At 48.9% G+C, this 26,382-nt stretch overlaps 1 protein-coding gene across 1 annotated transcript in view; it reads right to left on the bottom strand.

Annotated features, from left to right (window-relative positions):
* Positions 1-25,987, bottom strand: part of RIPOR3 (RIPOR family member 3) — a 207,959-nt gene extending 181,972 nt beyond the window's left edge. Inside the window, exon 1 of the mRNA XM_068208089.1 lies at positions 25,982-25,987. The gene's annotated coding sequence lies outside the window, so the exon portion shown is untranslated. The remainder of the gene's footprint in view (positions 1-25,981) is intronic.
* Positions 25,988-26,382: the final 395 nt, after the last annotated feature.

Here is a 26,382-nt window from a genome sequence, read left to right as displayed (position 1 = left end):
CCCTCGCTGAGCGGTGGGGCAGGGCTGGGGGAGCTCAGGGGGTTCCTCAGCTCAGCCGGGCCTTTGCTCTGCGCTGCTGCCGCGGGCTCGCTGTGCCTGGGCGATAGCGCAGGATTTCCTCTCCCCTGGGCTGATTTCTGCCCGGTTCCGAGTGCTGCATCACCTGGGCGCCTGAGAGCTGTGGGAAAGGTGTAGCAAAAGGGAAAGGGCAATTCCCCGTTGTCCCCGTGCTCCCTTGGTGAATCACCGAGCTCCACAAAGCGCTCCCACTCCTCCTGCCAGGAATCGGCCTCGTGTGGTCCTGTTAGGGCTGAGCACAGCAACTGCAGCCCCAGGGAGCTGCTGCAGCACCCTGCTCCTCGCTGCTCCTCGCTGCTCCTGCCTCGTGTGGTTCTGTTAGGGCTGAACACACCAAGTGCAGCCCCAGGGAGCTCCTGCTCCTGCCTGCTCCTGCCTGCTCCTGCCTGCTCCTGCCTGCTCCTGCCTGCTCCTGCCTGCTCCTGCCTGCTCCTGCCTGCTCCTGCCTGCTCCTGCCTGCTCCTGCCTGCTCCTCCCTCGTGTGGTCCTGTTAGGGCCGAGCACACCAAGTGCAGCCCGAGGGAGCTGCTGCAGCACCCTGCTCCTGCCTTCTCCTGCCTCGTGTGGTCCTGTTAGGGCTGAGCACACCAAGTGCAGCCCCAGGGAGCTCCTGCTCCTGCCTGCTCCTGCCTGCTCCTTCCTGCTCCTGCCTGCTCCTGCCTGCTCCTGCCTGCTCCTGCCTGCTCCTGCCTGCTCCTGCCTGCTCCTCCCTGCTCCTCCCTGCTCCTCCCTGCTCCTGCCTGCTCCTGCCTGCTCCTGCCTGCTCCTGCCTCGTGTGGTCCTGTTAGGGCCGAGCACACCAAGTGCAGCCCGAGGGAGCTGCTGCAGCACCCTGCTCCTGCCTTCTCCTGCCTGCTCCTGCCTCGTGTGGTCCTGTTAGGGCCGAGCACACCAAGTGCAGCCCCAGGGGGCTGCTGCAGCACCCTGCTCCTCCCGGGGGGAGGCTGACCCCTGGAGCAGGAGCCAGCCCCTACAGGTTTCACGGACAGCAACGGGGCTGTTGGAAATCCATCACGTTTTCTCCCTGAATTAGCTGAGAGGTGAAAAACCTTCATTTTGCTAATTGTACTTTTCAGTTCAGGCGGAAGTCTTCTAGGAAAAAAAGCTTGGTTCAGAAATTTCTCAACTTTTTTTCTGCAGTTTTGTCATGCCGTGTCTAGCCTAGAGGCGTCCCTCGGGGAAGATGCTGAAGGGCCGTGTTGCCTGGCTGCAGTGCTCCTGGAAGAGCGGCGGGTGAAGCCCGTAATGTGCATTGCTGTACAGCTGTGTGACTCTGCAGGGGCCACAGGAAGGACGGGATGTGGGCTGGGCTGGAGATGAGGTGCAAAGGGCAAAGCTCTGCTGTTGTCCCCCAGGGACAGAACCCCCTGCATGGCCTGGATGTGCTGCCTGCTCTGGAAATGTGCTGAGCCCTGGGGTTAACTCTTTATTTGCCTGGAGGTTGGAGGGACCTTGTCAACTCTGGTTGCAGGCTGAACAGAATTCCCAAGGAACAATGGATCCCGTGAACGGACCTTTGGGTCAAGGATGTGCTTTTTCCTTGGTGGAGCTGGGGAAGGCAGGTTGCAAAGGTGGCTGCAGTGGGCAGAGGGCTCAGTGTTGGAAGATACTGAGGAGTAAATAGAGAAACTGGGAGATGCTGTTCAGAAATGCTGTTTCTTAAGCAGGTGCCCCTTCTGAAGGTTGGCACCTTCTCACCACTGCTGCTGGGTGTCTTTGTGCTCAGTCTCAGATTATCTGACGTGTTTAATGAAGGGAAGAAATGACACCTCTGAGGGCTTCCAGGAGGATTTTGTTCAGGTGAGGTTTAGGCCATTTTGGACTGTTATGTTTAGGAACTTGTACAAAACTTGACTCTATGTAATTCCACCAGCCTGATTATTTTTAACTTAAATGCTGCAGTTGCAAAACTCAGGGCTGTTTTGGGTTTTATCTCTTTCCCAGCATGTGCCAGCTCTGTTTAATCACTGACTTTGATGCTGTCTGATCACCTGCAAAGAGATCTCTTGTGAAGTCCTTTGGGCTGCCAGGGCCTGGGGATGTGGGGTGGAGCTGGCATGAGCCTGGTTTCAGGGGGACAAGGTCGTGTCTCCTTGTCAGCCTGACTGGCAGGCTAGGCAGCCTTCCTCCGGGGGATTCGAAGTCAAAGGATCAGATTGGCCTCCTGTTTTCTGGAGAAATCTGAAACTTGGAAGAGACATGTGAACACACCAGCTGTCGTTTCTGGACTCCTGTAACAGCCCATTCTTGGTGCTGCAGGAGTTTTCCTCCAAGCACATTTGTGTGGTGCAACTGTGGCATGGAGTGATTGTGGGGCCCATCTGCCCATCCTCCCTGTGGGGCCCAGGGAAAAGCCAGATCTGTTCATTTGGTGGAAGGAAAAGTTCATCTTCCCCCTGGCCCTGGTGTGCTCCCACTCCAGAGCCCCACTGCTCTCCCCCCAAGCTGTGGGGGTGATGCTGCTCTGGCTCACCCCATGCCTCCCTGCTCTGGGCAGCTCTTGCTCAGCAATGCAGACAGGAAAAAGGAAAAAGGACTTTTTGCTTGCTTCGGATGCTGCTGAGCAGAGCCCATGGGACGGTTCCCAGCTCTTGGGAGCTTCCCTGGGAGGAAGAAGCCCAGGGAGCTGTGGCTGTGAGCAAGGGGAGGCTGGACAGAAGCAAAGGGCAGTGTTGGACAGACTGCTGCCTCTGTCTGTGTCCCAGAGATGAGGGAAAAGGCACAGCAGCCTCTCTGCTGGACTGGGGTGTCGGGAGCAGGATGCAGGTTTGGGATACCTGGCTTGTGCAGCAGTCCCAAAGCCCTCAGCACCCTGAGACAACCCAGGGCTGGCTCAGGGAAGCTGGAGATGAGCACTCACCTCAGCTGAGTGCCTCGGGACAGGTCCCAGGGGCTCTGGGCGAGGCTGAGCTGTGCTTTGATTTCCATGTTTGCTGTGCTCTGAAGAAAAAAAAAAATCTGTGCCTGGATTTTCACTGCCAGCCTGGATCAACCAAAGCTGTGAACGTCCTGAAGAAAGGACTGAAGGCACAATCCAGAAGGAAGGCAAGCTCTGTCCAAAAGACACCTAAGGAAGGATTGGTGGATAGAACTGCCTTGGGAAAAGGGCCATGAGGATGAGCAGAGCTCAGTACAGTAGATTTCCTACTCATTTGCTTTCTGCTTTGGCTTTCCTCATGCCCTTGCCAGATGATGGCTGCTCTTCATGCATAGCTTGAGCATCTCTGGCAGTTACTCCTTTTTGACACCTCATGGATGTGAGGGCTCCTGTAGAGAAGGGTAGTGGTTGGAGGCAGTTTGTGGATGTGCAGAAGAGTTCTCCAGAGTCAGGAGTTCAGGTGTTTTGGTGCTTGTTTGAAGTGTGAGCAGTCCTGGGCATTCCACTGAAGATCTGGGGGTAAATCTCAGTGTTGCTCCATTAATGTCCATACAGAAGGGGAAAGAGTTCTGCACTGGGAGCGTAAGGACAGGATATTCTAATTTGGGTACCATAAATTATACCCATGAATAGGCATGTCCTGGTTTTTCAGAGGTGAACACTTATAATTCTATTGACTTCAGTGGAAACTGGAATGAGCACAGTGCATGCTTTGGATAAATCATGTTATGTAACAGAGAAAATGATGGTAATTTATGTCCAGGAATTTTTCATCACGGCACTGAGCTCTGCTCCTTGCAGTTGGAAAGAATGAAAAGTTTGAGGAGCTATGCTGAGATTTAATTCACCTGCCCTGGTACCTGCACAGCATTTCTGCTGCAGGACACCTGCCCCGAGCTGGCCTTTACCTGTGCCAGTGCTGGGCCGTGCAGGGGACGCTGCCAGCCCGTGATGTGGCACCAGTGAAACAGATGTGCACCTGGTGAACAATAAACCTGGAGATGCCAGGGGTGAATGCCCAGTGCCCTCTGTCCCAGGACCTCACACCAGGGGAGCGCTGAACACCTGCAGCCCGGCTGGTTTGGGATGTAGAAACCCCTTGGCACAGGAGATCCGTGGCACTTCCCGGAGTGGGAGCACTGCAGGGGTGTGCAGGTGGCTGCCTGTGCCAGGCCCTGCAGGGCAGGGCTGTGAGCGGGGCACGGAGCCAGCCGCAGGCTGGGAGCTCCACTGCCCATCCTCCAGCCCTGGTGGTAGCCCAGGGCTGCTCCCAGCCAGCCCAGCCTGCCAGCAGGAACCTGAGCAGCACTTTGGGACCCTCCCGGCACTGCCGTGTGCTTCCAGCAAGGGTGCAGGAACATCAAGTGCAAATTAAAAATAGCAATACAAATGAAGCGAGGAAAGCAATCAGAACCCCTGAAATCCAGCACTATCTTTAATCATAAGTGGAAAAAAAATGTATCGAGTGTTGTTTGATCACAATCTAAACACAGCCTAAACAACTCTTTGAATTTGTAAATGACATGCAATAGAGGTATTTTTAGCTCATGTTGCTCAGATCTTGAGGAGGATTTTTTGTATGTTTTAGCTTATCACATTTCTTGCATAATAAGCTCTGGTTTTGCACAGCAGTTTAATTTTCTGTGAGCCTATTTTGTATGCAAATAACTTTTCTTTTGTGGTCTCCAGTGGCAAGATTATGTCCACAATGAGTGGATTTAAGGTGAAAAGAACTTTACTGAAGGGCAAGATTATAATCTCCTCGTTTTCCTGGTTTGTCTTTCTCAGGCATGTTGTTATTTCCAGTCTGCTCATGTTTTGTTCCCTCTCTTTGAAATCCCAGTGAAAGTGGCAAAACTTCTCGCACCTTTAGGGAGTGCCGCAAAGCCACAGTTTTAGTTGCATGTTCTGATTGAGATGTGCCCTTTTTACTTCTCGTGTATCTGCCTGAGTGTGCTTGGCAGGGTCCATCGCTTTTGTGTGAGTGGAAAACGCTCTTTAATAAAATGGATAACCTGGGTTTCTGATGCACTCTGCTGCTGATAGTGCAAGAGCAGCTGAAAAGCTCAGCCTTATCTTCAGGGCATGCCAGGCTGGATTTTGTCTCCTGGAAATGGATTGAGGACTTTGGAGTGCAGATATGGGACAGCTACAGAAGCCGTGCACAGCGTTGCCATGAAGGAAGGGCCATGGACAGCTGGTTTGGAGCCTTTTCCAAACAAACTGGTGCTCAGATTTAGCTTTACAACAAAATAGAGTTAATTCTCTGCTCCAGGGACCAATGGGCCAGATGTTTGTGTGCTGTGGGGAAGAGGGGCAGGGATGGAAGTGCCCAGGGCTGTGTGCTGGGGAGGAGACCTGCTGCTTGAGGCAATTGGGAGGGAGCAGAAAAGCCTGGAAGAGGCTGGAAAGGCAGGAAATCTTAAAGGAAGAGAAAGGGAAAGGCAGGAACACAGGAGGAAGAGGTGGAGTTGGGCAGTGGGGCCTTTCCTCAGCAATCCTGAGCCTCGGCCAAGCTCCTCTCTCTGCTGCTCGTGGAGAGCTGGAGCTGTGGGCCAGTGCCAGTGAAACAGATGTGCCTCTGGTGAACAGTAAACCTGGAGATGCCAGGGGTGAATGCCCAGTGCCCTCTGTCCCAGGTTCTCAGGGGATGTGCTGCCAGAATGGGAATCCTGTATTTTGACCAATAATTCCATTTCCCCCTTGTATTTAACACCTGAAGTTCAACAAACAGCACTGACTGCAAGTGGGGCTCTCCCTCCCCCACTGGTAATGGTCAGCCCCAGCAGAGGCCTGCTGAAATCAGCTGGGCTGATGGCACAGTAAATATCAGGGTTCTTGGCAATGAGAGTACTGGAGAACTGGAGGCTTTGTTTAATCACACAAGTGGCTGGAGCTGGGCAGGGAGCTGCATTCAGCACAGCTTTGGGAACAGCACTGACTTCAGCCTGGACCTTCTCTACCTGTGTGCTGCTGTCCATTTGACATTTGGGGATCTCTGCCATCCCCTTGATTCATGGAGTTGTCATAGGAACTATTCCCTAAGCTGTGTTCTGCCTTTTTCCATGAGGCACTTTATTGTGTTATAAAGTGTTGACAGCAAAGCACAGGGATAGATTTTTAAATGTCACCAAGGTAACTACTGGCATTCAATTACAGTTTCAGATAAAGATGAATCCCTTCTGCAAATGGGACTGTGTGAAAGTCAAAAACTCTGCTGAGGATGGAGGTGATTTGTGACACAGCAAAGAATTCTCCTGTCACTTTGCAAGGTTAATTGTGCCCATTCTGGTTCTTGGTAACACAAATGGGGTTCCATCCTTCAGCTGGTGTCTTGAGAGGCACTGATCCCTGGGATCCAGCTGTTTGGGGTTTGTCTGCTCAGAGGCACTGATCCCTGGGATCCAGCTGTTTGGGGTTTGCTCAGAGGCACTGATCCCTGGGATCCAGCTGTTTGGGGTTTGTCTGCTCAGAGGCACTGATCCCTGGGATCCAGCTGTTTGGGGTTTGCTCAGAGGCACTGATCCCTGGGATCCAGCTGTTTGGGGTTTGCTCAGAGGCACTGATCCCTGGGATCCAGCTGTTTGGGGTTTGCTCAGAGGCACTGATCCCTGGGATCCAGCTGTTTGGGGTTTGTCCTGCTCTCTAAGTGACTCTGTCTCTCTGTGGCAGGCCCAGGGCTTATCTTGGTGATTCTCTGCAGCGCCCTGACAGACTGTGCTGTGCAGGGCATTTCTGTGGCCTTACATAAACACCCCAGAGAGCAGAGCAGGACTTGCCTGCAAATCCCTTGAAACCTCAGCTTCTCATTCATCTTGAGCCTGAGAAGATGAAAGTGCCAGGATTTGTGGGGATTAGGGAGAGTGGACAACTCGAGAAAAAAAACTTGTGCTTTGGAAAAGGCTTTTAGAGCCTGGAAAAGAGTGAAAGTGCATTTGTGTGTGGGATCTGAGGGGTCAAGAGGGGAGGGGAGAAGGGAAAGTACAGTCAGGGTGAGAGAAAACGTGGATGGTTTGGTGCTGGAAATGCTGTTGGAGCTGGGCTTTGTGTGGGAGAGCTGCCCCAGGCTCTGGGCAGTCCCTTGAGGGCAGGAGGCCCCCTGGGAGCTGTGCAGCCTCTGGAGAAATCACCCTTAACCCCCCAAGGCTCTCATGGTTTGAGGCTGTGGCTGTGGGAAGGCTTCTTCAAACCAGGCCTGTGGCAGGCAGTGCTGCTCCATCCCTCACTCCTCCCCCCTTATCTCATGTCCATTACATCTCAACATCTTTTCACAGTGACAATCACTAACATTTAGCCTATTATACATTCATTTTTCTCTCCCATTAAGAACAGTCTTTCCTTTCTCAATAAACTGCCTTATCTTTTATTTGAAGTTTCACATTAAACGTGAAAAGAACAGAACCTGACAATGTCATTTGAGGAAAGCAATTTTATTTTGAGGTAAGGTGTTTTGTGAACAGCATCCTGATTGCCTGGCAGAGCTAAAAATAGGTGACTGGTTAAGTAGCTGATCCACTCCTGGAGACCTGGGAGTGATGCATTTTTTCTGCTGCCCAGTAGTTCCACACCAAACATTGTCCTGGTGCTGGAATTGTAACGGGGGGAGCAGAGGCTTCCTCGAGAGGTGCCCGTGACCAGTTAAAGTCAAACATTTCTGTTTAAAGCAGCATCAACAGCAGCAGTCTGATTTACCAGCACAACTGGAGGTGTCAAATTCCAGATGGTTTCATGGTGGCATTTGCAGGAGGTTTGTGCCTGCACAAAGCCACGGTGCCCTGCTGAAGGTGGAACAGCAAACCTGGGCAAGGAGCAGCTGACTGAGGGGCAGCAGCACCACATTTCATGTCAGAGGAGAGGTTTTGGCCCCTGGGTGATGTTTTCTGCCCTGTTCAGTGCAGGACGTGCCCACCTGTACCTGCTGCTCCCTGTGCTGCCAGACCTGGGAGAACTGGGTGGTGCTGCCCAGACCTACTGCCTGGCAAAGCCATGGAGACACAAGCCAGGCTGTGCTTCCTCCCCCAAAAAAGGCCTTAAAAATCACCGTGAAACTCCCTAAGATAAACGGGAAATGTGAGCAAACCCCGAAGATGTACAGAGCACTTGTGCTCCCTTGACAGGCAACATGAAATCCAAACAAAGGCTGGGATTCCTCAGGGATTGGCCATGTAAGGGGCCCCGTGGAGATGCAGCCTCCTCTGCCAGGACAGCTCTGTTTGGGTTTGGGTCTTGTAACTTGGGCAGTTCTTCTCTTTGTTTTAAAGTTGTCTTCTTGAGATTTCTTTAATCATAATCCCCCTTCCATCATGAGCCTGCCTACCAACAGAATATTTGTCCTTCTTAATGCCTCTATTTCTATCCTTCCCCCTCCATTCTCCCTCCCAGGCACACTCTTATTTGGATTTCAGCCCTTCAAGGAACACCACACTGGCAGGGATTGCAGTCCTGGGGTGTCTCCATCACTGCATAATTCCCCTGGGAAAAATGAAATGGCTGAAGAATTTCTGCTGTTTTCTTTTTAGAGGATTAAGTGGGTCAGGTTCTAGAGAGCCTTTGCTCTTTGGGGAGAATCCCTCTGTCTTTCTCTGGGAATGTGGCACGAGGAGAATTGTTTTGGGGAGGGGTACTGGGAGATATATCTGTGTGGGTGCAGCTCTGGTACAAACCCCAGTGCCGTCAGAGCCCCCAGGCAGCCACACACAGAGCAGTTCCCTCTCCTTCTGCCTCATGGCTGGGGGAAATCAACTCTGCCTGTGCTGTTTTCAAGGTAATTTAATGCAGTTTTGAGACGGGAATCCCACGTTCCTGCTGCAGATGGCAAAGAGCAGCTCCTGTGGATGCGGGCAGTGCTGAGCTCCATGCTCAGGGGAAGGAAAGGCAGGGAATGTTTGTTTGTGCCCCCAGTGAGGAGTGGCTCAGCACTTGCTGGGACAGAGAGAGGCCCTGGGCTGACCCCCGGGAACTGGGGACTTCGTGTTTCCATTTGGCCCAGGGGAAGGGCTCACTGCAAACTCCTGGCACAAGTTCTCGGACACAACTCTCTCATATTCCCTGGGAATCTCCCGTTCCTGGAAATGTTCACTCTCAAGGGAAGCCAGTGCTGTAGAGAGGGAAATAAAGTGGGAATGGGAATATGATTTAAGGATTGATAAAGTGCTCTGGAACTTTGGGAAACTAAAGTTTCTGTGCAATTAAAAGGCATTTCCCTGTTCAGATTTAATATATGCAAACCACTTCGATACTTTTCTAATGTTTTGAAATATTTCCAGCAAGGGAAAATGGAAATAGTTTTGTTTCTCATCTCCCTCTTCTGCCTGCAGGTAAATTCTCTGGAGGTTCTATCTGACACTTTCTGAATCTCAGTTCAACAGCTCTTCAGGGTATTTGTGTTAAACACACAACTCGTTCAGAAGCTCTGTTAGGTTTGAAGTGATTCAAGCACAGAAGAAAGCAGATGGGAGGATACACTGAGTGCTTTTTGTTTTTAAAAAATGCAGTGCTATAGTAGAAACAATTCTCATCTTGCCTTTGGAGATAGATATTTAAACCAGTGATTCACTCTGGAACTTTACACTTCACGAGACAGGAGCTGGAGGAATCCTGTCCCTGAGGGTTTGTTCTCCAAACCTGTAATTCTGGAGACAAAGCTCTGTGGATGTCAGTGGATCTCAGTCTCTGGGTTCAGAGGCACCAAAGCCACAGGAATCTTTAGCTCTGCTGGCTCTGGTGTCCATGTGTCACCTCTAGAGCCAGAAGCAGCTCCTCTCCTGCTCAAAGAGAGCTCTGAGTGTGAGCACACATTCACAAATGTTCTCTTTGGGTTTCTCTCACACTCCCATCCTAATCTGGAGGGTGGAATGAGCTGGGAGCTGAAATGCTGAATTTGTCTCCACAGACATGAAGGGAACAGCTTCGTTCTTCCTTTTGCACAGTTTTTGTCTGCTACATGTTCTGAATTGGAAAAGTGAGAGCTGGTAAAATTTCAATTAAATCTTAAGCGAGCCAATGTATTAATTAAAAGGAATGCTGATGGTCTTAATTAGCAACGTATTAACATGCTGTGAGCACCAGAAGTTCTACTGAGTTGGCTGGCCTGACTGATTCACCTGTATTAACCACTAATTAATGAGACATTGCAATCATTTTTGCTTTTTGTGATTTCTTGATAGGGAAGTTAACTGTGTAAAGACTTAGAGCTGCACTAAACAGTGTCAGGATAAGGTCTGGTGCTTCTGGGGCTGTTGAAATTATTTCCCTGATGATGAAGAGATACTGAGCTTTTTGCCCCTCTGGTAGGATGAGGTGACTGTACCACATGATTTTTAAAAAATACATAAAGATGTTTGTTTACATAAAGATGTTTGGAGAGCATCTGCTAAACACACATCTGTCATGGCAGAAGAAAAGCAGTTTGTCAACACTGGCTTCAGAATTATTCTTTTTGATCTGTCTAGACAAGAGCTTGGTTGTATTAGAAGATGGGTTTCATGACAATTAAGAAGTTCCATCCTCAAACACTTCAGTAGACTTGGGAAGCCACTTGAGCATTAAGAGCACCTTTCTGATTTGTACCAATTTGTGCATTTAATAACCTCCAGTGAAGCAGAGGCTGAGTTGGAGTTCAGGTGAAGATGGTGCAGATCTCATTACTCTGGGCTCTGTTGTACTTTTGTTATCCTGAGAGTTAAAGACTGATGATGGGGCTCGTTTGGTCTGGTTTTACTACACCTCACTCTCAGGTTCATTTAATTTCCCATATAGTTTCTGCTTAAAGCAGGATCAGCTGTGGATAATGCTGAGTCCAAAGCACAGGCTTAGCTTCAGGTGTTCTGCAGGTGGCTTTAACTCAGAATTATGTGTGGGAGGCTTGCTGTGCTCCTTGGACCTCCAGGAATGTTCTCCTTCCTCCTGCCAGGCAAGGCCGAGTTTGGGAGGTCCTGGGTGGGCTGGGGGTGGGGTTCCTGCCCCCTCCTGTGCTGCCAGAGCTCTGGGAAAGGAGCTGGAGCTGCTCCAGAGGAGAGGCTGAGGGAGGAGACTCTTCTGAAGGCCAGCCAAACCTGTGGGGAGCTTCCAGGCAGGAGAAGTTGCAGCTCTGCTCTCACTCTGGGATTTGCAGGAGGATGGAAAGAGCAGAGCTGCTACAGGGGGCTCTGGAGGAAACCCTTTACACACTGCTACAGGTTTCTTTGCAGTTCTTGTTTCTTTACAGGGGGTTTCTCTGGGCATAAATGAAAGGCAGCACTCTGGAATGTTCCTCAGTCTGACAGGTTAAATGCCTCCCTTGGTTCTAAGGGGCTGGCTTGGCACTTCTGGAGCTGCACCTTAACTCCTGTAGCACCTCTGCCTGCAGGTTACAGGACGCTGAATTTGGGAGCCTGCCCAGCACTCCGTTCTGGCTCCATCCTCCTGTAAAAGCTGATGTTGGTGCATGTTTACTGCCTGCTGATGCACACTTCAGATCTGTGCTCAGAGGCAGGGTGAAGTTCTTGTTCTGCTCCTACAGAACTTGCTAAGCTTTATAGAAAACCCCTGAAGTCCCTGCTACAATGGCTGTCTGATCCTCACATCTTCATAGTAATAACGAAAATCGTTCAGAAACGGGTTAGAAACAAATATTCTGTTTCCAAGCTGCACCGTGTTATTGGATCTGACTCGATTCTGGGAATTTAGTAGCACTGAAGAGATCAAACCATTCCCACAGAGAATTCTGGCTGGAAACCGCTTACAAACTCAAAACTAATAACATGAGTAGAAGTTTGTCTTCAGCATGGCGTGTCTTTGCAAGCACACGATCAATGCTGTGTTTCAGGACAGCAGCTCTTCCAGCAGCATTTGTGTTTTCCTTCTAACCCATCTGCTGCAGGCTCTGTCACTGTGTCAGAGCCTCCCATCACCTCAGGGTCCTTCCTGCCATTAGTACAAGCTGAACCCTGACCTGAAATCTCTCTCTGAGGTGTGTTGCCAACATGCAGCACAACGTGCTGCCAGTCCCTCCTGTGTGGCAGAGAAGGGTTTCTCTGGCATCTCAGAGCAGATGGGATCTTGGGGTGCAGCTCTGTGCTAAACCCCTCTGCAGGGCCACAGTGACTCCGAATGTCCCCCTGGGAGGCTCCTGGCTGTAAACAAGAGAAATATCCACCTCAGCTAGGATCTGGCTGGGAGCTCAGACTGCTGGCCTGTTGTTTCCCAGGAGGGTGTAAAGGCACAGCAATTCCACTTATCATTCTCATTTTCATAAGGAGCTTCTGCCTGCATTGGAAAGAGCTGGATGACCTTATTGCTCTCCACAACTCCCTGAAGGGAGGCTGCAGACAGCTGGGGCCGGTCTCTTCCACCGGGCAGCACTGACAGAACAAGAGGACACAGCCTCAAGCTGTGTCAGGGAAGGTACAGGTGGGATATTAGGAAAAAAAAAATCACTGAAAGGATAATAAAGCACTGGAATTGTCTTCCCAGGGGGGTGGGGGAATCACCATCTCTGGATGTGTTCAAAAAAAGGCTGGACATGGCACTTGGTGCCATAGTCCAGTTGAGGTGTTAGGGCACAGGACTTGGTGATCCTAGAGGTCTCTTCCAACCTCATCATTCTGTGATTCTGTGTCTGGAACTGGCTCTGAGTTTGATCAGTGCCAGTGCAAGTGGCTGCTGGCAAGCCTTTGGTGCTGATGCCCCTGAGCTCTGGCTCCAGCAGTGGGAGCAGGCTCGGAGATGGCCCTGGCAGAGCGGGCTGGGGTCGGCGCTCTGGTGCTGTGGCCTGCTGGGAGGAATCCACTGCAGCCCCATCTGTTGTTTGCAGAGCTCTGAGCACGGAAGCAGTGGGGTCTGCAGGCATGAGAAGGAAAAACCATATGGCTTTTGGTTGGCAAAATCCTCTGGCACAGATGAGTCTAACGAGGAGAGCCTGGGCTATCTGGAAGCTTGTAATGAGATCTGTCACCCTGGGGTGTTACACCCGGTGGGACTGAGCAGAGTGGCAGCAGAGAGAGGCTCTGCGTGACTCTGAATGGGGAAAAACTGCAGGAATCAACAGCCCCACCTGAACAACAGCTCTGAAACCAGCCCAGAGCTGGGGCAGGGCACCAGGCATGAGCCTAGCCCTGGGATTAGGCTCCTAGCAAGCCAGACTAACTCCAGTGCCTCAGCACTGACCATTTCCAGGTGAATACCTGGGCCTTTGTGCAGCTCTGCAACGCTTGGTGTGAAGTCCATGGGTGTCACAAAAGATGAGGGAGGACTTCTGGCCTGGCAGCTCTCGTTGTGGCAGGTTCAGCTTGGAGGTCTGTGGGTGTTCAGGTGTCATCTGAAGCACCTAGAGCACAGGGAGCAGCCAGCACTGGTTCATGATCAGAATTGTCCAATCTCCTGCCTTTCAGCAATAACAAAGGCGTGTGCTCAGTAACGACTTGTCTGGGCCAAGCGCCAGCAGAGAACTTCCAGGAGCTGTGGCAACGAAGTGCTGGGGCTCCTCGGGGAAAAAATATCTCCTGAAAATGAACAAGCTGCATCAAACTTAAAATGGGGAAGAAATGCAGTTGAATACTGAGGAGTCCATTATGGATGAGCTTGGTGCCTCTGAGACAGAGCTTGCTGTTTCTTGGACACCTGCTCTGGCTCTTCCAAGGCCAGGTGCCAATCTCTGCTCCCATCCCAAAGACTTTCTCATCTCTGGTGCTTGATGCATTTTGCCCTTTCACCATTCCACTGCAAATTCTCCAAGCATGTTTGTGAGCCTGATGCCATAACAAAAACGAGCAACTTCTGTTGGGCAAATAACATCTGATTTATTTTTTTTTAAGGAAATCCTCAGATTTGTGTTTTCAGAACCAAATTAACTAAAGTAGACATTTTGCACGCAAACTGAGCAGAGAGGAGGCTTGTAGTAAACTTCTTAGTGCCTTGCCATGAGTTGTTTGATGGGTTTTGTGTCTTGTCAGGGCTTCAATCACTGTAATGTAAGATCCAATGAGTGTTGTACATGGTGCAAGGCAGGGAATAGTTTTGGATCCTGGAGTCAGGAGCCATCCCCACAGCTTTGGACATGCAGAAAAAAGTGCCAGCAGAGGATTTCTGGTGTGCCTTGTGCAGGTGTGACGCTGCCTGCAGCTGGCCTTGGCTCACTGAGGGTTTCTCAGCTCCTTCTCTGCATCTGACAGTGTTGGGTGCCTGGGATTTCTGGGGAGAGTCCCAGAGGGTCCTGGCATTGCAGAAGCCCCCTGGGAGCTCTGAACTGCTCCTGGCTGCTGGGTCAGGACAGAGGGGATTGGTCTGTCCCTGCCCCAGGAACCCCCAGCAGGCAGGGGGTTCAGGTGCTGCCCACAGACCCTTCAGGGTGTGTGAGAGCCTTTCCTGGGCCCCTTGCCTGTAAGCAAACCATAGCTTTTTGTGTGGAAAGGAGTATTTTAAACCTTGATTCCACGTGAAGCAGAATCAAGCCCAGCTGAATGCTTAAAATAGACACTGTTCTGATAGACCCAGCTTCTGGTGAGCTTTTAGTGGGGGACATTTCAGTGCCCAGCTACACTGGGCAATATTTGAAAAGTTAATACATTCTAGTGCAAATCAATGCTGCTGAAAGCCTAAGTAAATATTAAGACTCCACTTTCATGAATAACTCCTGGCTAGGATATTATTTCTAATTCAAGAAACCACCCCTTTCATCTCCTACCTAAACACTTCTTATATTTGGATCAAGGTTATGTTTTACTACACGCTGCACAAATGTTTGAGAAGATAGAGTTTCTTCACTGAGAAGCTGACAGTTTTCTCCAGAAATCCAGCGTTGCTAGGTTTATGGAAAAATATTTATCTGCTGTAGAGAACTTGAGCTGATCACAATCACTGGTGTGGACAGCTGTGGCACCATTAATAATCATTGGTTTAATACGCCAGAAAATGAGTTGTCAAACAGAGGCAGAGGTGGGGAGGGGAGAGCACCTGGCTCTTTGTGAATCTCGGTGAGAGCAGCGTGGCTGAAGTCGCTGGAGGGAACCATGACACTTGTAACAGCTGTAAGGCTGTGTCCCCTGTCAGTGCTTTCCCCTCGAGCTGTGCATCACCAGAGCTTGCTCTGGATTCATGGCACAGCAGAGCTTCTGTGGGGGGGTACCAGGCACTGCACGAGCGCAGCAAATGCAATTGCTTTCCCTCAACACCTGCATTGACTACATCGATCCCCAAGAAAATCAGGTTTCTGAAAGTTCAAGTGTGGTTTAACGTCCCAGGGTGAAACGGATCTTTTCCTGCAGCCCCAGCTGCTCAGTGAGCATTTTGTGCAGGCTAGCCCTGCAGCAAGAACAATCTGTGCTTCAGTCAGGGGCAGAACGACCCCTGGGGTAAGTGTCAGCTCCACAAATCCTATTTAGCATTGCTGCCTACCCTGTCTTAAAGCCCCTAAAGGTTCTGGCAGGCAAAGGGAGCTGTAAAGAACGTGGATGGGTGGTTGGAAACAGGATCCAAGACAAGCGGGCAGTTTGGAGATGTTTAGACTGCCAGTTATTTATTGCAGTCACTTCTCTGCTGTGTTTGCTCAGCCCTGTCCCCTGTTTGAGCACTCTCCTTCTTCAGGCTGGGGACAGGCAGCAGTTCAGGCCAAGAACAGTTTAGCTGTAATTAAAAACTTGAGCTCACACCTGAATTCCCACTGAAAACTGAAGCTATCTGATTGCCACTGTGGTGACACAAGTCTTGGGGTCACTAAATCCAGTGTTCAGCCCCCTGCCTATGCTACAGACAGGCCTGGAGGGATTAGGAAATAAGCTGCACTCAGCTACTCTGCATAAGCAGGAAACTCTGTGTTCCAAAAGGTCCTGATTTCCTATGAAAACACCATCCCCTCTGGATCACCCCTCCAAACTCTCGGGGCTGGTTAGCAGAGGGCAGGAGCCAGGATGTTTCTCTGCCCACCTGGAAGGAGGAGCTCAGGAGAGAACATGTGCTGAGGCTGAAAGATCTACCCCCAGTTTGTGTGAAATAAGAAGTCTTGCTCCTCTGAAATGGAGAAGCAGGCCTGGATTACTCTTTCCTGAGGGAGGTGGGGTTCAGGGTACGTTTGTATATATTATAATTTCCAATTATCTTGAAAAATTGCTTCTTCCCGTTCCCCTCCCCTTGGCAGGAAAAGCAGATGTCCACTGCATGGCACAGCCTGCAAATTCTCTGTATCTGCTCCTTGCCACCCATCTTCTGCACATCTGATCTCCAAAGTGGGAACTTTCAGCTTTGCTCCTGTTGTGTAACCTGGGTTTTCCCCCCTTGAGAAGAGGACCTGAAGTTTCCAAGACAGTTGTGACTTAGATGAGTCACATTTAATTAAAGCCCTGAAGAGATCTGTTCTTACATGGTTAACTGCCCACTTTATTGGGAACTTAATTTAAGTCCCTAGAGAATCATGAGAAATTTCATTTAGTTCTTTCCTTCAAAGCTGTGTAACGATTGTGACTTGGGACTTCTTGTTTCTTCTTTTAATTAAGGACTGAAAGTACACATGGTCATGAAACATCTGGCATAGCCTGGCTCTCTGTAATTCGGTCTAGTATTTTGTCCTTTTTCAGCCATAGATAATGTAATGTCTCTCTAATATTCTGAGATCTGAGGGTTTATGAGCCAAATTTTATCACCAACACTTAGAAGAGAAACTTCAATAAAACCTTTACGTTAATGTCCAGAAAACTTCTGTCCCTCATTCACTGCAAATTTCAAATAGCAGTGCTTAGGGAGTCCGGCCCGAGTTCTCTTGAATTCTCTATTTATTCGTTACAGTATTTAATTTTCTGTGGCTTTTACTACCTGCCCTTCTCCACAGCTGCTGTTAAATCTCAGCACTGAGGTCCCTGCTGCCTTCCCTCTTAAGGAGATGTTGTTTCAGGCTGGAGATGAATCAGCCATAGAATGTTTGTGACACTTTGGGAAGTTTTGCTTTTCTTGTTGGTGCAGCCTCATGAAGTCTCCACCTCTGAAGGAGAGGGTTTAGTGTGTTCAGGTTTTTGTGTAGGTGTGAAATATGTGCAATTAAAAGATGACCCAGAGGGAAATGTTGGAATCTGTTCACAACTGGGCAATTAAATCCAAATCAGGGGTTAGTATCTGATGTTTCTGGTTCAGAAAGCAGCTCCCTGGCAATGAATGGATGAAATGAAACTTTGAGGAGATGCTGCTGCTGGTTCTGTTATATTAACATCTGGGCTTAAATCAAACACACTCCCCTTACACTGCATACAACGTTGCAGACAGTAATGCAGGTTTATGAGCTCACAGAGCACCAGCAGAGCAGCTGCTGGTCTGCAGGCAGCAGATTTTTTCCTTGTAGCTGTCACTAGAAAGCTGAATGCTCATGGAAATAATATGGATTTGCACCTAACTAATATTTGCCTGTGGAAATGGAAATGTGCTCAGTTTTCAAACATATTGGAAATGGGAATTAAATTCTAGTGCTTGAGATGTTATTCTGGCCTCAGAAAAGCTCTGTCTATAAATAATTATTTGTGTTTCTGTGATGGGCGGGCTCGTTTGGAAGAAAGTGGTTGGTGTTTGATTGAAATTGATTTCACATGTGAAACTTCTGCCCGTGTTAATTCTCCCTTTATGTTCTCATTCTTTATAAATTGGCCAACTGAAAAAAACCAAAAGGAACAATTCTATCAGGAACCACGAGTGTACCAGCCCTCGTGTGGTTTTGTGTGTCTGCAGCAGCATTTGTAGAGCAAAGGATGATCGGGGAACGGGAATGATGGTCAGGCACGAGGGAGTGAGGTGGGAATGCTGCGATGAATTGGCTCAGCAGGAGTTACTGTGCAAAGGGATGGATCCAGGACAGGGAGAGCCCTGGCAGCTCCCTGGGGATCCACCCTTCCCCTGTGCTCAGGTGCAGGTGATTTGCTCTGCACAGCTTGGAAAACAAACACACAGGAGCCTCGCACGCCTTCATGTGGCTGTAAAATCATTTTAGTCTGAGCGAAGAGGGGTCTGCAAGTCAGAGAAAAGGGAACTGCCCTGTTCCTGAGGCTGCAGCACCTCTGGGTGTGGGGGGCTGAATGGCTGAGGGGGCAGGAGCCCCTTCTCTGGGGTAACGACAGAGAGGGTTTCAGCTCCTTTTATCTTCACCAGCTTGGCCTTTCTGTGGGTGATGCTTTGGCATGTCTGCACACAGAGCTGGCAGGGTCGTGGCTGAGTACCAGCCAAGGTGCAGCAGAGGTTGGCAATTTTTTTTCCTTGTTAAGGTGATTAAAATATGTTCCCTGGAGAGGAACAAAAATCTGTCCACGCCTGCACAGCTCTGTGTGGGTGGGCACAATGCTGAACTGGTGATTTGTGTAGTAATGACTTTCTGCAGTGTGATGGGTCATAACTTCAGGTTTTAACTTGAGCTGGGAAGTGCCAGGCCAGAAAATAAACATAACTGAAATGAACAGAGAAATGCAAAACTCCTCATCCTCAAAAATGCTACTTTTTGCTTATCACAACAATGGGGTTGGTTTTACTTTCCATACTTCCACGCCACCCCTCCTGCTGGGCAGGTGTGAGCAAGGAGACTGAGACATCAAAACTGGAGGACAAATTAGAGGGGAAAGCAGGGCACAGGGGAGAGGCCACCCTGGAGAGCTCTGCCACTGCCAGAGCAGCTCCCAGTGCAGTCCCTCTCTCTTGGGATGGAAGGAGCTGTTGAAGAAAACGCCAATCTTTTGGGTGTTTCTCAGTTTAATGAGATCTTTTGGTGCTTGGAGCTATAATTTATTCCTAAGTCTTGAAGGAAATGAGCTACAGGGCTCCAAACAGCTTTGTCCAGGAATTGTGAGGTTGACATGACACCAGTGGTGCTCAGCTCATTAGAGTAACCCCAGAAAATGGGAAAGAAGCTTGGCCAGAAGTCCAGTCAGATGGCAGGAGAGCTGCAGCCCCCTGGGAATTGCAGCTCAGAGTTCGAGTGACTGCTGCTGAGGTGGCAAAAGAATTGAGGGGAGGAGGGGAGAGCTCTGCAATGGCTGCTGGGCTGTGCCTGAGATCCTGGAAGATGTGAAAAGACAGAGCATGTGGCATCAAAGAGGAGGCAAGTGCTGCTGGCTTTGTGCCAGGCAGCTTTTAATCCCAGCTGGCAGAGCCGGGGGCTGCAGGGGCAGGGCAGGAGCCACGGGCAGCCCCTCCTGTGAGCTGGGGCTGGCTCCTGCTCCTAAACCACCCCTGCCCAGGCAGGAGAGCTCCCTGGCACCGGTGGGGAGCACATCAGTGTCTGCCGGCAGAGAACACATCCACCGTGTGTGCTCCCGTGCCAGGCTCAGGGGTCCACTCGGGCTCGGCGGGCAGTTCACAATCCTCGATCCGGCTTCCCCTCCTGACCAGTCCAGCCCTGCTGAGGACTGGCTGTGTCTTTGCAGCAAGCCCTGCGATCCAGGCTGCCCAGGGCACAGCCCACCCTGCAGGGAGCTCTCCTGCAAAGCCCGCAGCTGCTCCCAGCTCCTCTGATGCTCGTCACTCTGCGCGGGGAATTTCTGCTCCGGCTGCGGAGCTCTGTTTTATGGCCTGGAATCCTTGGCTTAGGAGTAACAGCTGTTTAATCATCTGCTCTTGAACAACGGGCTGTTCACCCCTTGCGAGTGCATCACGCTCCCGGGGCACCAACCCCCCGGCGGTGGCCATGGGGCCACCTGTGCCCCCAGGGCTGGGGCTCTGGAGGCTGCTGCTCCCAGGAGCAGAGGCTGGATGTGGCCACTGGCATAGAAAATTGGAGTGGTGGTGTGGCTCTGCGCGTGGATTTACCGGGGTTTGTCTGTCTCACAAAAGATGCCCTGTGCTGCTGGATAAACTGAGCCCGTTCAGTAGCAATTTGCCTGGGCCCTCCTGATGGTTGCAGCGCTGGAAGTCTGGAAATCCCCCAGACAAACGATCAGATTCCTCTCTTCCTGCATGGACACGTTCTTCAATTGAAAAAGAGTAAATCAGCCAAAATGTGTTGGATGCCTTATTAAGAAAAATGGCTTGGTGCACACATCCTGAAGAAACTTTGGAAAATTCCATTGTGGGGTTTATTTGCTCACAAGATACTGAAGTGATGGCAGATCTGACTGTTCATTTTGTATTGCTGTGGCACAAGCAGCTGTAAAAGCCAGGAAAATGAGCACCCTGCCGGAATCCTGAATTTTCTGGAAGAAGAGAAGGTCTCCTGTGTGGTGAGCAAGTGTTTCTGGTTGCTCCAGCAGGACCTGAGGCTTTTGGGGGCCAGAATAACACACTGGGAAGGATAAATGATATTCCATCTTCTTTCGAGTGAATTACTTTTCTAAAAGTGGTTGCTAATGCTCTCTTGCTGTGGTATTTTAAGACCTACTCAGATGAATAACTGCTATACTGAAGAGACTTAATTACTGGAAGATAATCCAATAATGATTCAATGAATGACCTGTTCCATGAGATGGTGAAGTTCAATATGGTGAAAGATCTTTTTTTTTTTTTTCCTCATAAACACAAATTACTTAAGGTTGGTTTCATGCAAATGAAAAATCACCAACAAATTAATGCCAGAGAGGCCTAATTTATGGATTTCCCCCATCTGTTAAGACATAGCTTATCTATAGAAATATATATATGTGATTATACATAAGCAGAGAGCTGAAAGCACAAAGTTATTTGTGAGGTGCAGCTCTTCTTGATGAAAGTCAGCCCATGGATTTTCTCTTGGACATATTTTGCCAGACATTGTGTCCTGCCTTTTGCAGAGCTTTGTGTCCCCAGTGCTGGGATGATGAATGCCCGTGGATTATCATCTTTCTCAGCTTTTGACACCTGCACTTTTAACTGTAATATAAAAGGTAATTGTGGGCCTCTCAGGGCCGGTGTTAGTTACAAAACACTAAAACCCAATGCTGTAACTAAGCTGGGACAAATCCTTTTAGATAATAAATCATTTTGCTGCCTCACCACGCGAGTCCTGAAGCTGCTGTTCCCTCTCCTGGGGGAGGCTGTGCTGGGGCTGGGGCTGCCCTGGGTGTGTTGGCTGCTTTAGTGCCAGCTCTGCTCAGCCCCAGGCAAGGGTTGGTGTCCAGGGCACTGCTTGTGAAAATAAAAACTGCAGCTCTTCCAGTGCCCCTTGTCAGGGAGCAGGACTGTCAAGGAATAAAGCTGGGCCTTCTCCATCTCACCTCAGAAGGAATCTCTGTGTTTGGGGCATGCTCAACGTCCCCTTTGTGCCATGGTGGTCATCAGAAACTGCTGCTGCAGACCCCAGTGCTTTGTGCATTTCTGTTTCAGTCATTCATAGCTGCATCTCCTCTCCCTCTCGGCTGTTATTCACCACTGGAATACATTTAGCATTCTCCATCTTCACTCTGGAGAATGAACCTTTGCAAAATAATTGCTCCCACTCATCTCCAGAGCAATCGATAGAGTGAATAAACCTGGAGGCTGCCAGAGGTTTAATTCAGTCCCACGTTCTAGAAAATATTTGGGAAGTAAAATGAGTGGACCCAAATGTAGGGCTGAGTTCATGATGTGCTGCTGTGGCAGCAGGGACTTTCCTTTTGAAGCTGTTTGTGCCTTGTACCATCGCAGAAATAACGGGATGTTTCACAGGTGAGCTGCACCTCAGCGTTGCTCCGTTTGAAGGCTGAGTGGGAAGAGGAGGGATGGCACCAGAGCTCTTTGCTGCCCTTCCCGTGCCAGGGGAAACTTCTCAAAAGGACTATCAAAGAGCACAGAGTTATCAGAAGTGAACTGGATTGGTGGATCATGGTTGACATGGAAAATTTCACCCTTCTGATGTCTCTTCTTTTCCTACCCTGGTGCTACATGAGCACCTTTTTCTCCTGGACTGCCCGAGGCAGCTTTTCATGGCCAATAAACACACGGAGGAGAAAAAAGGAATGTGCTGTAAAGCAGGAAACATCCTTCTGCAACAGCTCCTCTCCTTCCTCACAGGAGTTTGGTGCAGTTTGGTTGCTGAGTGTGCCAGCTAAACTCAATCAGATGAATTATTAATGCTTTGCAGGCTGCTTCTTTCAAGTGGCTGAGCCGAGGCAGCTTCGGTGGGGCGTGTGTAACTTCAGCTCTCAGCAGCAAAAATAGACTGCAGGCCTCAGAGGAATGGGAAGCTTAACAGACTATTTTTGACAGCACAGTTTTAGTTCTATTATGTGTTATTTTGTCAGAGTGGATAGGGTGGATTGTTATTTTGGACGTAGTGGGTGCTCTGACTGAAAAACCACTTCTGTTTCCTTTCTATATGTCACAAGCTGCTTCAAGTTAGGAGCCCCATATTTCCCATATTTCCCGGCTTGTATCCATGACCAGAAGGAGATAAACAGGGTGCTGTGGCTGTTCTGCAGGTTCTCTTGCAGACTGTCTTGCTTCCACCAAGCAACCACATTTCCTGGGGAGAGGATTTGCACCTCATTAACAGCTCAAGGTCAGAGCAGTTGGAAATCTGTCTTTCTCCTTATTAACCCTTCTTAGTGCTGATGTTTAATTGGATTAATTAATTTGAGCACACAAGCCCTCCCCTAACATCCTGCAGTCCCTCTGCTGCACCCCTGTCCAAAGGCTCTGCATCCCTGCCTGGGGCCCTGGTTTGGGGGTGATGCTCTGCCGGAGCTCCTTGGTGCCTGCAATAAATGCAGGGTCAGGAGGAATAATGCTCTTGCAGGGCCTTTAGAACTGTTCAGGGGTCTTAACAGAGAGTTTATTTCCTGGGGCTCTTTCCTGCACAGGATAAATTCTTGTTTGCACCCTTTGCTGTCTTCGTTCTGGCAAATTGGGTCAGGTTTTGTCCAGTTCTTTACTGAGCATCAGTTCTTGGGCTGAGGATTTTGCTATCAGCATCGAGCTGGGGTAGAAATCAATTCATACACATTTCCTGTGTTTCCATAAGTACATGGAAATGCCTTTGGCAAAGCCAGTGGGGAGAGTACTTTCTAGTTGTTCCGAATGGTGCCTTTCACATGGGATTTGTTGCATTTTGTGTGTGAACACAAATCGATATTTGGGAATTTGTTCTGTTGGCAGTCCAAGTGACTGCTTGGTCTGCAGCATTTGTGGGTGATGCTGAACACACTGACCTTGTCACACTCAGGTAAGGTCAGACTGGCCCTGGAGATTTTTGAATGCTGTTTTTTAGTTCATGGCAGTCTTGTTTTCTGCCATGCTCAAGATGCTGGTCTTGAGCACTTCAGTTCTCCTCTGAGGGAGATGGTGGCAGAGAAAAATCTCAGTTTGTTTTGTCTTTGGTGTGTTTTATTCCTTTCCTTCCCAGGCTCTCAGATTTATGGGGACTGGTAGGATAATTTCCTGCCATGCTGTGCTTTGCCAGAGCCTTGCCCTTCTCTTGGTGCACTGCATCATCCCCTGCAGGTTTTGTGACATCTGGTGGCTGACATATTTTGAGATATTTCAAAATTCCACATGAATCATTTTATTTGCTTCCTTATAATTTTGGATGTGCCATCTTGTCAGTGGTGCTAACATTTAAGCTCTCTTTTAATTTACACTATTAAGCCACAAGGAAAACAATCAAATACAGCAACTAAACGTGGATTGTCTTTATCTTCAGCTTCTGTGTTTTGCTGATAAATTCACTTACAAGCTATTCCAGTCAAGACATGACCTTTTTCTTTCCCTGTGCTTATTAAATGCAACAAATAATAAAAGTTCATGAACCCCCAAAATACTGCTACAAGTAATTTCTTTTTTAATGAGCAAACAACTTTGCTCCGAATGGAGGGGCATGGAGAACAGGAATTACATTGTGCACATGAGGAAGCTCTGCACATTAATTTATTTCATCTTCCTGTAACAGTAACCTGTCTCCCCCTAAGCAAGGACAACTGTGATAAAAATTAGAAAACAACTTGTTTGTTTCCACTTCCTGCATTTTTATTGTCAACTCCACCTCCCACTTTTGTTCTCTCTGAATTTCAAGGCTTCACATCTGGTCTTGTGTTAATTGCCCCTAAAAAAATCTGTCTTTATTGGAGGAATCACAAATCTTGTAATCTGCCATAGCTGCTAATTAAATTACAGTTGACTTTTGATGTTGCAGAAATAAACATTTCCTTTGCATTTTATTCTCTCTCTTCAAAATGAACTACGGACTAGTCCTTGCAGAGGCAGATTTCAACTGCAAATGCTATGGAATAATTTTACATTAAAATTATTTCTTTCAAGGCAAAAATATCTTCAAAGTAGAGGTGTAGAGAGAATTTGGAAAGGGATGTAACGACTGAGTTGGGTTTGGTTTGTTTGTTAAGGGCTTTTGGGCTGTTTTTTTTGTTGATTGGTTGGTTGGGTTTTTTTCTTCTTTTTGGTAAGAATGAAAATTTTCTCTTTGAAGGCTCTCCTTTATTTTCATGGTTTCGTGTGCCTGGCTTTCTTCTGCTGGGCTTGCTGTTCCAGGGGAGATGTTTAGAGCCAAATCAATATTAGAATATTCCTTTGAACTTTGGGGTCTGAGATGAGATGAACTCGTGGTCTGATTACCAGTGGCTTTGCAAAATCCAAACCTGACATGGGTTTTACTGGTTGCTGATATTGATTTGGGGGAGTTTTTGTTTCCCTCCAAGCTGTGACCTGGAGTTTCTGAGCAGTTTCTGCCCCACACCATACTCAGTTCAGACTGATAACTGTTATTATTCAGGGAAAACCTATCCCACAATTCTAGCAACATTTGACCATGATTTTTTCCCTTTTCTCTACAAGAATGTTTGCTGATGAACGCATTGTTTAACCCACTCACTTGGTGGATATTATAGATACCCCTGAAGCAGCTGGCTTGAGCTTTGCCTTTCACCTGGACTGGTTGGCATGAAAGGAGGTGTGAGCTTTCAGTGAGCCTGGGGGTGTCTGAAGGAGCTGAAGGGATTGATCCCTGCAGGGATTCAGGAGTTCTTCTCTCCAGGGAAGGCCCTGCCAGGGTCACTGAGAGGAGAAGTTTGTTGCAGCACATTAACTGCAGAGGGCAAGTTTGGACCATACTGTTCTGAGGGGGCCTCTTCACAAAGCTTCTTATTCCTCTGGAGGGGACTGGGGGAAATTCATTTGGCCAAGGTGGTCCCTGGGAGCGGCGCACTGCAATTTGCTGGTTGTGTCCCAGGGGAGCTGCTTTGGCCCTCGAGTGCCAGCTTCCACTTTGAAGCATGTAAGGATTCTCAACAAATGGCATTGCAGGAAGAGGGATAACGCTGCAGTCAGTTATTTAGCAGTTTTCTCCTTTCCGAGTCGAGTTTGAAGCGATCTTTTCTCCGGAGAGGTCAGGCTGTCTGCTCAGGAGTTCCTCTCGGGCAGTGTTCCTTTTCTCGGGCTGGAATTTGATGTGTGATGTCCTGATCTTCTGATGGTCTGGGCTCCAGTCTTTTGAGCTTGTGCCCACTTGGGCTCGTGCCCACCCAGGGGTGCCAATGTTTTGGGTTTTGTGGTTAAGATGATTTTGAGATTGTAAAAAGTTTTTTCTTCTTAGCCCCGCAGTCAAAGAAGAAGTCTAGATGTGTTGGTTTTGTTTCTTAGGGTTGTTTATTTTTTCTTATTTATAATTTTTTTTTTGACTTTTTGACTGGGAAGCATTTTCATTACCTGCACACCTGTCTGCACTCCCTGCTGCGGGTGAGAGGTCTTGGGCGTGGCAGAGAAGGAAGCAAGAGCTGAACGTGAGCAGTAGCTCTGGCGTTTAGACAGAGAAATGTGTTTCAAGGGACAATACTGCTGTCAGTTATTGAGCAGCTTTAGTCAGCTCCCAGCTCTGGTTTTTCTCCCCTGTGCCCCAGGTGAGGATTTCTGCTGGTGAGGAGAGCAGGGCTGGGGGCTGTGCCCCCACGGGTTGTTGTCCCCAGGAACCAGAGAATGTGGGGCTCTGCTAATCAGCTCTTCTTCTCTTTAAAGCTGATGGTTTATTTTTATCTATCCTTACCATGTTCCTGTGGCAATGCAAGTGCCTTTTGAAAGCCCTGTCGTATCACCCCTACGACCCAGCACTGTATTTCCTTGTAATTTTAATGCACAACATATTCTGCCCATCCTTTCTAAGTTTCTCTTACAGAAATGTATCAAATTCCAGCCCAGAAGTTTCTCTCCTTTGAGATCCATCAATTTAGCTCTCATTATGTATCTTGGAAAAGCTCTTCAGCAGCCCTTGGGATGAAAATCTCTTGAATATATAGAGAAATTATTTTGCTGTTGCTTCACATGCTTGACTTCAGTTGGCTTTAAGCATCAATGAAAGTTGGAGCTGCTTGAGAAATGAGGAGTCAGGTTTTTCAGATCAGTCTCCCTTGCTCACATACCCGTACTCTGATTTTTTTCCTGCCATTTTTCAGTAAAACATTCACATAATTCCTTGCCTAATCGACAGGAGGAGTTAATGGCATTGAATGCACAAGTGGTGTTGCTGTGGGTAAAAAATAAAGAGACATTTGTGGGCACGAGGGCACACAACTGAGGAGCCTCATCGTGTGCCAATA

The sequence above is a fragment of the Anomalospiza imberbis genome, chromosome 17, assembly GCF_031753505.1.
Source record: "Anomalospiza imberbis isolate Cuckoo-Finch-1a 21T00152 chromosome 17, ASM3175350v1, whole genome shotgun sequence".
NCBI classification, from domain to species: domain Eukaryota; kingdom Metazoa; phylum Chordata; class Aves; order Passeriformes; family Viduidae; genus Anomalospiza; species Anomalospiza imberbis.
Note: the sequence above shows the minus strand (reverse complement) of the source record. Positions and strands in the feature narration are given on the sequence as shown.